Below are 8898 nucleotides of genomic sequence, written 5' to 3'. Positions count from 1 at the left end.
AAAGGACCGTTTTACTGTGTCAAACCGTCTTATTAGAAAATTTGTGTATTAATTTAAGGTCAACTGTTTATGGAGTTATTTGAAACCCGTTTATTTGTTTTTTAATCGTTTGTTTAGATATGGTGAATATTTACTTATACACTTAATTTTTTACACATAATGGAATAGATAATGCATCTTGTATTTTTATAAAAAAATTAAAGTATATAACATTATAGTTTAGTTTTTTGTTATTATATTTATATGATTTATATCATGGGTTTTATTATTTAACAATTCAACTAAATCATTTTAAACGTGCACGGGTAAGAATATTCATTGTGTTCAATTTCAATAATTAACAATTTGTACTTGAAAAACGCTTAAATTTTTCATTTTAAACATGCACGGGTCAAAATTTCCGGTTTATCGATGCATTGTTCTACAAACGGGCACGAGATTGAATAAATGGAAAATAGGTTTTGAAATTTTGCATTGGTATGCAACTATTTAGCCCCGTGCAAGTTTACTAATTTTGTGTTATTTTCCATCAGAATAATTTTCTTTTTAAAACAGTTGTATGGAATCAACCAATAACAAGATAAAATAGCAATCCGAGTTTAGCTAGCAAGACGACATGTACGAAAACAACTACTCGACTAACTGACCATAATTCGTCATTTATGTTAACAACAAATGAAATTTATAATCAACTGTCTAAAAACTTATTTATAACTCAATTTGTAATCTATAATTATTTCAACAAAAAGTAGAAATTAGAGAGATTTTATACTTTATGTTAAAAACTTTTATTTGTGTATAAAGATAATTACTTTTAAAAGGAGACAACAACTAATTAATGTAAAAATTACATAAGAAAGTTAATATGACAACTGTCAACACTATCATCCGTACACGGGTATGTGATAGCTTAGAGGGTGTCAATTATAAGTCTATAACAAATTTAAGATTTTGAGAAGTTCTAATTCAATTAACTTATGATTGTACCCCATAACAGCTTATTGTTGTATTTATTTCTTTCCAATTTGTCAATTTTTGTTAACTCTTCAAATTTTCAAGAATTTCTTTTTGTACCTTAATAATTCCTAAATACATATTAGAATCAAGGAGCGCAATCTATTAACAATCCCTACTACTTCAATCAAAAACAACAACCCGTGCAATTTGCACGGGTATAAAACTAGTCACATTAATGATGATAACCATTGTCGTAGATGAAAACTGTTTTTTCTTTAATTATACTTACGTTATATGTTGGTTAGGTACGTTAATGATGAAAAACCGTATTATGTCATCAGAATGAAGACCGCTACTGAAATTATGAAATTATATTACGTCAAATCTTGAATTATGGACTTATTTATAATGTTACGGCATTGCACATTTAATAACACTCATTTATATGATGATGTATCAATAACATCTGTTATTATGATCTATGCATTTTTTGCACGGGTTTAAAACTAGTTTTATGAACTTATTCATCATTTTATCGTCCCCCTCATTTCCACTCTTCCTCTCGCTCTATCTTCATTTGTTCACATATTCATCCATCCTTCTCGTTCTTTGTCGCGCTCTCTTTTTTGAGGTTTCTAAATGTCCGAATGACCCAAAATGAAAAATACATCGGTATTACATTGATAGGCTGCTCAGTGCTAACTAATAAGGTCAAATAGTTTACTAAACCCTTTTGTTGTATTTTACCGTTTCCAAAGGGTAAAGAATACCGAGTCATTTACTCCATACAAAATGGCAATATAGCTGATACCAACTTAATATGGGAAGTCTAAATGAGTTTGTTTGGTCAAGTTTATTACTGGCTATATAAAGTACAGGCTAGAAATTGATGGTATAAAAATACTCAGCATCAAGCAGACTGGTTTGTTACTTATTCAACTCTTCCTTTAAAAGAGGGGCAAACCGATACATCAGTTTCTGATCACAATTTTGAAAGCTCGCCCTCTTAACTCCCTATCCCCTGGCTGAAAACTCCTTGGATAGATAATCTTCTCTCATTATCCATTCGATGCTCTAGAGAACCAACCCTGGACAAAAGATATTTGCCATCTCCTTGTACACCTTCAAGTTGCCTCTCACCTCTCCTTTCTTTGTTTTCACCATTGCGAGTTCTCGTATGACTTACTTCGAATCATTCACTGAAGCTAGTTGACTTTACCACCTGGTAGATTCTTCCCTTCTTCTCAAAGCTCCTGCTCTAACTTCCTTTATTCGGATCAACCTTTGCTGACTTGGTATCAGACTCCACTGACTTAGCATCAAACATTGTTGACATTAACATTAAACTAGTTTTATTCCCGTGCAAAAAATACACGGGTTGTAATAGCAGGCGTTATTATTAGATACATGAACATATAATTGAGTGTAACATATAATCGAGCGTGATTAAATGTTCAATACTGTGACAATATAAATAGTCCAAATTTGGAGATTCGAATATTTGATAAATATTAGAGTTGAATATCAAATAATATATAATCGTATTTTATTAGAATTATATTAATGATATTTGACATGTTAGACCCATTGAGTGTACATAAATTGCAACATTTTATGTAATTGTCATATTTTAACTTATGTTTTAACATAAGTAACTAAAATAGGAAAAGGAATATGAATATGAATTGGGTTGGGAAGAGAGAGTAATTAAATAGAATAGAAAACATGGGAGGGCCCGCATGTAGAAACTCAACAGCCAATCAGAAGCCAAGAAAAAACCTGGCTTTTATACTATGTAGATGCATATTCTAAAGCCCGACGTTTTCACACATCTCTTTCGGCGATAACTTTTTAAAAACGAACCAAGAAAAAGAGAAGAATGCAGAAAACTAATTACCCTTGAGTTTCTTTCGGTGATAACTTTAAAAAAACGAACCAAGAAAAAGAGAAGAATGCAGAAAATTAATTACCCTGGAGTTTGTTTGAGATTGGAGCGAAAGAACGATCGAAATTATCACCCACATCAACTATCCCAAAAAATAAAATGAATCAATATCAAGTCAACTAAAAACCATATCATGGACCCAAATTTATCTACAAAGTGTAGCAAAGAGGTTACAGCATGACCAGACCATGCTTCATTAACCATAAACAAAGTATCATAATCCACAACGATTACCAAAACGTTATCTTAATGTTGTTAAGGTCGTGGTTGAGCATCTCTGCACACACATAATAAATTATTTTAGTAATAGAGTTTGGGATAGACACTTCATTGCCAGACATGGGCATGCTCTTATTATACGATGTATTTCGTCCGTTCAGGTAATTTCTTTACCTATTCGGGGTGTGCCGATAATTTCTTCCCATCATTCTCAGCAGCAGTGCAGCAGAATTCATACAGATCTTCAAAGAATCGTGTGCTTCATCGATACCAATCACATCCAACTGTCCACAAAAAGTGATAAATTAAATTTGCAGATAAATCCTTTGGTTGGACAGACACACAGACTGCGAAGTAAATAAATCCTTGTCATTTTCGCGCAACTTTCTTATCTCCATACTCTCACCTGTACAATCGTAACAATATAAGCATCTATAGATGTTCCTTGTTCAATTAATAGCCATCCATAACAAATCTGCATAGTAATATTTTAGAATGTGATAACCCGAAAAAGTTTTTTAATGGAAACTTATAATCCAGATTCAGGACCAGATCCGCCTAAACTATGGTGTAACGACATATTTCTAAAGGAAACGCATCCCTAATTAAATAACAGATAGGTATTTCGCACCCCTCTCCATCTCCTTCAAGACTCAAACTCACCTCAACTCACCCGAATTTTTTCCACCTCATCCCCCTTCCCATATGCCTCACTTACACCCTCCTCCAAGTGCACAAGTCCACAATAGGGTAAAAATCGCAGTTTAACAAGGTGAACATCCAGAAACTTTGAAATCCAATAGTTGGTATAACACTAAACCTATTCTACAAGTGTAAACCAATAGTTTCCAAAAAACTCACCAAAATATTACATAAATGACCAACACCTTAACATTTCCACAATACAAACATTTCCTCATTTACATTTCCATATAAATGATGAGCGATTCAATCTAAGTTTAGTATAAACCTTTAACCGATTTTCCTTTTGTTTCGTACGAACCTGCAAAACATCATACCTCTCAATAGAAGAATTAAAAGACATTTAAATAGTCTTGACATAGGGGATTCGCTTATCCTTGTTTACCTGAATCAAATCCAAGATACAAAAATTCAAAAAAGAAATCCTCGTTAGCCATCAGGAAAACAAAACAGAGCAAATGAACACCGTTATTTCACAAAGCACAAGCGCACAACCAACCAAAAATAAACTCAAAATCATCAAAACTAACAAATAATTGGGAAAGAGAGAGTGTTGTACAACTTTAAAAGTCACACAATTCGGAGATCCACTTTTGTAGTGGTTACTGCAAACTCTAATCTTCTGTCATCTGTTAAATTTCTTGCTCCTATTTTTTTTTTTTTTTTGCGCCATTCTTTCCTGAAAATAAAATCTAACAGGAAAATCTAAAGCAATGTGGCGATGGTGAGCAAGAAAAACTTAGTATCGTACATATCATGGCTATTCTACCTTTAGTCCACACCAACAACAATATTACTGTCCCTTTCCATGAATCATTTTGTGCATACAAATCTTAACAAACAGCTACAGTTTTTAAATGGATACATTAAGAGTTAGCACTGAAGAACTAACCTGAGATCAAATTTGGCCAGCTACGGCTTTTAAGCTATTGGAATGGCAAAGGATCTGAAAAGAAGAATGATGAACCATAAAACCAAGATGACTCGAAATAACTCATAAAGACTATCTTTTTGTCACACAATCATCCAACATCAGGCTTAAGGTAACAACAACGATAACCACCACATTATGCTATTGTGGTGAGGTAACAAATGACAAATCTATGCACCTTAGCCTAGTCTGAACAGGAACTGTTTCTCCTGCATCTGCTGTGGCATAAACATGGGGAGCGTCTGCAAGTTTCTGCCTGTAATCAGTTATTTGGTTGCTCCCATATATTTTCAACGACTTAAATGGATTGATTGCAATCAAAACAGGTCCCGCTTTAGCATACAAAGACCAGCACACCCAATATAAGTGTAAGAAGATGAAAAATTCAGAAACAGAGAACCCATAGTATAAACTTGTAAAGTAAGCAAGCACTTACATAGATCTGATCACGTGAATATCTGTAGTGCAGATTACTAACAACGGAAGGCTCGTTCAAATAACTAAGCTGTATTAGATCATCTACGCCTTCAAGAATATCTGGACTTGCAAGTAAGAGTTCTGTTGTCGGGACTTTGACGACCTACATCAGTCAGTAGTCGCAAGTGATTCATTGACATCAATAATCTCATTTTTTTAACAGCCGGTATGGTCTCACAGTGGCCATTATAGGCCTATTCCAGAAAATTTCCAAGAGTTCATTGCCTTCCGCACAAAAAATAATGTGGATCTTTCCGATGTTAAGGTGAGCTATTGGATGAACACCTACAACAACAACAACAACAACAACAACATCAGAGCCTTAATCCCAAAATGATTTGGAGTCGGGTGACATGAATCATCCTTTTGAACCGTCCATGGGTGAACGCACGCCTCAAAATGCGAATAAAAAGGGAGAATGAAAAACAAAAAGGGAGAACGAAAATGTAATAGAAAGTCAAGGTAAACTTAGGGGTTTTAAAATCGAATTCCGGATTTCTTTTATAAAAACTTAAAATTTAAATCGAGAGAAAAGATTAAAACGATTTTAAAAACCGAAATAGAATTAAGGATCCGGAATGCCTTAAAAGTAAACCAAGTAAAATCTATAAGAAAGTGGTTGGTAAAAAAGTGTAATAAAGGAGAGAAGAATAAATAATTTAATTTCTTTAAATTAAATAAAAAACACTAAATATGTCAAAAAAAAAAAAAAAACACATCAAATACTAAAAATCCACATGTATCCTTTCCCTCCATTGTGCCCTCTCCATCACCATACTCTCCTCAAGCCCCAGAAATCTCATATCATGCTCTATCACTCCCAGTCTGTCTCGGTCTTCCTCTACCTCTAGGGGCCTGTTCTGTTCTCCAAGTCTCTAACTGGTGCGTCCATAGGTCTCCTTCTCACATGGCCAAACCATCTTTTTAACGATCAATCAAAAGCTTAAAATCAGGCCTAGTCTCTTTATATTGCTCCTTTTTTTTTCATACTCGCTACAGCTAGTGACAACCACTCCAATTGCGCATAATAATTACAATATAACTAACATGTAAATAATTCAACAATGCATTGATCAACTAAATGCTACGTATACGATTATCAAAAGCGAATTTAAGTTGAAACTAACTGAAAAGGCATGACAAACCTTCATTTGTTTGAGCGTTGGTAACGATAAGATCAAAATCAGTTCCTCTTCTCATATGCTTTGATTCAACAATTCGTCGTTTTATATTCAATACCGATATAAAATGATCAACCATATATCATTCTCAAAAACCGATGCGGGTGCAAATTCACATAAAAAACACTGGAATCAAATTAGAAAAAGTGACATTAGGGGAACTGAGAAATACACAGAAGCAGTTTCCGCATCAGCAGCAAATCCGTTTGTAATATTAAAAAAAAAGGAGAAAATACCGTTGGTAATATGAATCTTTGCATATGACTTAAGTAGAGACAAGGCCAACTAACATGTTCTTATATTTCGAGGCCTTTGCTTGACATTTTGAATAAGGGCGCTCATATCTATTCAATGATATGACTTTATTACGTACAGACAAGGCTAACTAACATGTTCTTATATATCGAGGCCTTTGCTTGACATTTTGAATAAGGACGCTCATATCTATTCAACGACCATGACTACATAAGTGATTCATACTGCCACACAATCTGTTTGCAAGGATTAGCAATGTATTACACAGGAAGGCAAAACCGAACAATGTCAAGATTGTATCAGGTACAGTACTACTCCGTATTATATAGCATAACGAAAAGCAAGTTCAGAGATCAAAATTCAAAGCAATCAGCAGATGTTGTGGTACGGCGGCTTCGGCTACCAATCAAGCGAGTGTTTCAAAGAACCTTTGTTCAACCTTAAAGCTAAAGGATCAGGACTTCAGTGCCATAATCATATTTTGAGACAAAAACAATGTTAGACTACATGATCATTCTTGTCCTAATGTGGCTTATTCGGTATTTCCCTAGTAGAAGTGGTCTTCCACGACTAACGCCCCCGATTTCGAAAAGAACCCATAAAACAAAACATGAATAAGAAACAATTTGAAAGAAATAAGTCGACTTTGGTTAATTGAACAAGCTAATTACTGTCATCATGGTCGAAGTATGGAACTTTTGCAAAGCAAAAGTTCCATCCGATTGACACCACACAATATAAATAACGAAGATAACTTATCAAAATAAAACAAATCATAGACAAATTCGAGAAGAACCCATCAATCCAATCATGAAATACTATACTACTCACCTCGTCAAAACAATCAAAACCCACAAATTCAACAAAAGAAAAAGTAACAAAGATCCGGTAAAAAAAAAAACTAATAGCATACCAACAGTGAAACAAAAAGGGTAATAATCTGCAGCCAAGATGATGGTTGAGCAACAACTTTAGCAACTTCCGCGATTGTCAGCTGATCTATAAGCCCAACCTGCGATGGATGAAGCTCACGGTGTGAGAATTTGATCAAAGTAGAAGGTATGTCTAGGAAAAGCAGGAGATCAAAGTAAAAAGCTCAAATTATAACACCTAATTGGAGTTACTATAATTTACATGCTCAAATTGGAGTAAATTAAAAAGTCACAAACCTTGATCTTGGTTGTAAGAGACCCAGTAATTCCAAGCTTAACTTCATAAAATGAATCAACCGATTGTGATGGAAGATCTCCTGCTTTGAAGACGTAAATTCACCATCGGCAACAATCAATTACATCTGAATATGTAAATTCACCCCCTGCAACAATCAATCACATTTAGTTGATGAAGGTTACTAAATGATACAAATTACAATATACAAATGAAAAAGTAACAGCCTAAAGTCGCTTAATCAAGATCTAATGATCTATAGAAGATGACATAATAGTTAAACAGTTACAGCTCTCAAACCTGATCCGAAATCAAACCTTAACCACAATCTAACCTAATACACAAGATACTAAGCTCGATAAATAAGATCAAGGTCAAACAAGATAAACAAACAAAGATCAAACAATGAGGAGTAACCTTTCGAGTCGACTCGATGCCTGGTGGTGAGTCCATCGGTGACATTAAATTTTGCAGAAAGACCAGAGAAAGTAGAAAATTCCAGATTTCTTTAGGATGATCGGGTGCTATGAGAGGTAGAGAGACTGATTAGAGAAACCCAGAAGTGAGACGGAGAGAAGGTGCAAGTGAGATGGAGACGAAAATGAATGGAGGAGAATGATTAGAGTAGGCTGTAAAAAGATGTGGTTAATAGTGAAATAGGAATGAAGGCCATGGCTTGCATAAGGAGAAGGGACGGCTGAGAGGTTGAGGAGAGTAGGAGTGAAATTGATGTTGATTTAGTGAAAAGGCCCAAGAAAGCAGGCTGGACAGCACCTACCCGCATGAACAATTTACCCTAAACCAGCTCCAAAAACCCTCACCCGGCCCAACCATTGCAACCATTCATCACAAAAATACTACAGCTACTCTCCTATAGGACCGTCCTATAGCATAGGACGGACCCAATAGAAGAGTTTAGCCCAACATGTGAAGAATAAACCTAAATGAAATTAAAAAAAACCGAAATCTCATATGCTCTACTGCCCATTTCAAGCCAAGCCCTACATCACTCCTTTGAAATTCACGTCCTCACTCCTCATCAGGCCAACTCCTCCACGTCCTTT

General features: G+C 34.8%; 1 long non-coding RNA gene across 9 annotated transcripts; it reads right to left on the bottom strand.

Annotated features, from left to right (window-relative positions):
* Positions 1-1673: 1673 nt before the first annotated feature.
* LOC141633550 (uncharacterized) lies at positions 1674-8562 on the bottom strand. 9 transcript variants are annotated; one of them, XR_012538357.1, is made up of 13 exons: positions 8252-8562; positions 7837-7982; positions 7581-7679; positions 6377-6538; positions 5191-5516; positions 4933-5086; positions 4716-4769; positions 4141-4208; positions 3528-3596; positions 3296-3405; positions 3137-3179; positions 2928-2984; positions 1674-2269 (listed from the first exon to the last, which is right to left on the bottom strand). It is a non-coding gene; the product is annotated as an uncharacterized LOC141633550 (long non-coding RNA). The 9 variants fall into 9 exon arrangements; XR_012538359.1 differs by having other exon boundaries at positions 1674-2265; XR_012538356.1 differs by lacking the exon at positions 3528-3596 and having other exon boundaries at positions 1674-2265.
* Positions 8563-8898: the final 336 nt, after the last annotated feature.

The sequence above is a fragment of the Silene latifolia genome, chromosome Y (genome assembly GCF_048544455.1).
Source record: "Silene latifolia isolate original U9 population chromosome Y, ASM4854445v1, whole genome shotgun sequence".
In the NCBI taxonomy this organism is placed as follows: Eukaryota; Viridiplantae; Streptophyta; class Magnoliopsida; order Caryophyllales; family Caryophyllaceae; genus Silene; species Silene latifolia.
The sequence above is the reverse complement of the archived record's forward strand: the minus strand, read 5'-3'. Positions and strand labels throughout refer to the sequence as shown.